The sequence below is a fragment of the Arachis stenosperma genome, chromosome 6, assembly GCF_014773155.1.
Source record: "Arachis stenosperma cultivar V10309 chromosome 6, arast.V10309.gnm1.PFL2, whole genome shotgun sequence".
Classification (NCBI taxonomy): Eukaryota; Viridiplantae; Streptophyta; class Magnoliopsida; order Fabales; family Fabaceae; genus Arachis; species Arachis stenosperma.
The window spans coordinates 80,832,758-80,836,671 of NC_080382.1; the positions used below are offsets into that span (position 1 = coordinate 80,832,758).

Sequence of the window (3,914 nt, forward strand, 5' to 3'; positions counted from 1 at the left end):
AGAGGATTTTTATGTCATTTACTCATTTCTGTACACCCTAGGCTACTAGTTTCTTATAAGTAGGACCTTTTACTATTGTATTAAGAGCTTTTGATCATGTTTTGATGATTAAACCCTCTTTGGGAGGCTGGCCATTCGGCCATGCCTAGACCTTGTTCTTATGTATTTTCAACGGTGGAGTTTCTACACACCATAGATTAAGGTGTGGAGCTCTGCTGTACCTCGAGTATTAATGCAATTACTATTGTTCTTCCATTCAATTCCACTTGTTCTTTTACCAAGATATCACTTGTTCTTCAACATGATGAAGGTGATGATTGACGCCCATCACCATTCTCACCCATGAACAAGGTGACTGACAACCATTCTTGTTCTACAAGCATCTGAGGCTTAGTGAATATCTCTTGGATTTCTGATTGCACGATGCATGGTTGATCGCCTGACAAACGAGTGCTCGCCTGACAAACGAGCCAGCCATTCCGTGAGATCAGAGTCTTCGTGGTATAGGCAAGAACTGATGGCAGCATTCAAGAGAATCCGGAAGGTCTAACCTTGTCTGTGGTATTCTGAGTAGGATTCAATGATTGAATGACTGTGACGTGCTTCAAACCTGTAACCTACTGGGCGTTAGTGACAGACGCAAAAGAGTTATTCTATTCCGGTATGGGAGGGAACCAAACCGGTGATTGGCAGCACTGTGACAGAGTGTGTGCATTAGCTTTCACTGCGCGGATGAGAGGTAGCTGCTGACAACAGTGAGACCCTATACGAGCTTGCCATGGAAAGGAGTAAGAAGGGTTGGATGAAGACAGTAGGAAAGCAGAGAGACGGAAGGGAAGGCATCTTCATGCGCTTATCTGAAGTTCCTACCAATGAATTACATAAGTATCACTATCTTTATCTTTTATGCTATTTTCGTTCATCACTATATATATCTGAGTCTGCCTGACTAAGATTTACAAGATGACCATAGCTTGCTTCAATACTAACAATCTCCGTGGGATCGACCCTTACTCACGTAAGGTTTATTACTTGGACGACCCAGTGCACTTGCTGGTTAGTTGTGCGAAGTTGTGTAATGCCATGGTATTGAGCGCACCAAGTTTTTGGAGCCATTACCAGGGATTATGAGAGTTGTGAAAAAGTATAGTTCACAATTTCACGCACCATGTTTTTGGCGCCGTTGCCGGGGATTGTTCTAGTTTTGGGCAAGCCTTTGGTAACATCAGTGCCAAGATCCGGCAACAACATCAAATTTTTGGTGTTATTGCCCGGGATTGTTTAGGCTGGACAACTGACGGTTCATCTTGTTGCTTAGATTAGGTACTTTTTTTTCGAAATTCTTGAAGATGAATTCTAGAGTTTCATGATGATTTGTTGAAATCTGGCTGGCTGAGAAGCCATGTCTAATTTGATTGGACCGAGGTTTCAACTTATCACCACAAGAGCTTGTTGATTTCGTATCAATCTTGCTTTTGGAGCAGTGATTTGCTAAGGCTTGGCTGACCTTTGGTCATGTCTAGTGTTTTGGACCGAAGCTTTCTTTGGAAGCTTGGCTGGCTGTGAAGCCATGTCTAATTCCTGGACCGGAGTCTTAGACTAGCATTGCACTGATTCCTGGAATTCTCATTAAGAATTTTGATACCTTTTTCCACTTAATTTTCGAAAAACACAAAAAAATTCAAAAAACCATAAAATCCAAAATATTTCTTGTTTGAGTCTAGAGTCTCATCTTAAGTTTGGTGTCAAATGCATGTTTTTGTTACATTTTTCGAATCCATGCATATATTTCTTGTTTTGATCTTTGAATTCTATTGACTTGAGTATTTTGTGTGTCTCATATGCATTTTCAGTTCATTAGTGTCAGTAGTATACAACTGCTAAGTTTGGTGTCTTGCATGCATTGTTATTTGATTCTTGTTGCATTTTGATTATTAAAATCCAAAAATATTTTTAATTTGTGTCTTTTCAAGTCAATGATATAAGGGATTGAAGATTCAGAACACACTGCAGAGGAATTATACAGAAAAAGCTGAGCATTCAAAAATGCCCAGTGAAGAAGGCAGACTGGCGTTTAAACGCCAGCCAGGGCACCTGGTTGGGCGTTTAACGCCCAAAAAGGTAGCATTTTGGGCGTTAAACGCCAGAATGTATACCATTCTGGGCGTTTAACGCCAGGATGGTGCTAGGGGGAAGATTTTGTTTTCAAATCAATTTTTTTCAAGTTTTTCTAAATCAAATCTTTTTCAAATCATATCTTTTCAATCAAATGTTTTCAAAATCAAGTTCTTTCCTTTTGCAAAGATACTTACTAACAATTAATGATTTGATTGAACATCTCAAATTTGATGTCTTTTCTGTTGAGAAAGGTTTAATGTTTGAATCATATCTTTTCTTGTTAGGCAAGTCATTAATTTTCAAAATCATATCTTTTTCAAATTGTTTTCAAATCATATCTTCTAAAATTGTTTTCAAATCATATCTTCTCAATCACATCTTTTTAAAACCATAACTTTTCAATCAAATCTTTTTAACCTCATCTTTTTCAAAATAGTTTTCAATCAAATCTTTTTGACTTCTAATTTCAAAATCTTTTTCAAAAATCACTTGATTTCTCTTCCACTTTCAATTTTCGAAAATTATCAATCAAATTTTCAAAATGTTTTCAAAATCTTTTAATTGAATTTTCGAAAATCCACTTCCCTCCTTCTCACATCCTTCTATTTATGGAGTACCACTCCTTCTAAATGCACAATTCGAACCTTATCTAATTAAAGTTCGAATTCTTCTTCTCCTTCTTCTTTCTATTTCTATTTTCCTCTGACATTTCAAGGAATCTCTATACTGTGACATAGAGGATTCCTATTTTTTGTTCTCTTCTCTTTCATATGAGCAGGAGCAGAGACAAAGGCATTCTTGTTGAAGCTGACCCTAACCCGAAAGGACCTTGAAGAGAAAGCTAAGAGAAGCCAAAGCACAACTCTCTTTAGAGGACCTGACGAATTCTTCAAGGAAGAAGAACCCATGGCAGCCGAAAACAACAACAATGCCAACAATGCAAGGAAGGTGCTGGGTGACTTACTGCACCTACTCCTGAATTTTATGGGAGAAGCATCTCTATCCCTGCCATTGGAGCAAACAACTTTGAGCTTAAGCCTCAATTAGTTTCTCTAATGCAACAGAATTGCAAGTTCCATGGACTTCCAATGGAAGATCCTCATCAGTTTTTAGCTGAATTCTTGCAAATCTGTGACACAGTCAAGACTAATGGGGTTAACCCTGAGGTCTACAGACTGATGCTATTCCCTTTTGCTGTAAGAGACAGAGCTAGAATATGGTTGGATTCTCAACCTAAAGAAAGCCTGGACTCTTGGGAAAAGCTAGTCAATGCCTTCTTGGCAAAGTTCTTTCCACCACAAAGATGGAGTAAGCTTAGAGTGGAAGTCCAAACCTTCAGACAGAAGGATGGAGAATCCCTCTATGAAGCTTGGGAAAGATACAAGCAATTAATCAGAAAATGTCCTTCAGACATGCTTTCTGAATGGAGCATCATAGGTATTTTCTATGATGGTCTCTCTGAACTATCAAAGATGTCTTTGGATAGCTCTGCTGGAGGATCTCTTCATCTGAAGAAGACGCCTGCAGAAGCTCAAGAGCTGATTGAAATGGTTGCAAATAACCAATTCATGTACACTTCTGAAAGGAATCCTGTGAATAATGGGACTAGTCAGAAGAAAGGAGTTCTTGAGATTGATGCTCTGAATGACATACTGACTCAGAATAAGATATTGACTCAACAAGTCAATTTGATTTCTCAAAGTCTGTCTGGAATGCAAAATGCACCAAACAGTACTAAGGATGCTTCATCTGAGGAAGAAGCTTATGATCCTGAGAACCCTTCCATGGAAGAGGTG

At 38.6% G+C, this 3,914-nt stretch overlaps 1 non-coding gene across 1 annotated transcript; it reads right to left on the minus strand.

Moving 5' to 3' along the window:
• Positions 1–3,428: 3,428 nt before the first annotated feature.
• Positions 3,429–3,536, minus strand: LOC130937283 (small nucleolar RNA R71). Its single transcript, XR_009068506.1, has one exon. It is a non-coding gene; the product is annotated as a small nucleolar RNA R71 (small nucleolar RNA).
• Between the last annotated feature and the right edge of the window lie 378 nt (positions 3,537–3,914).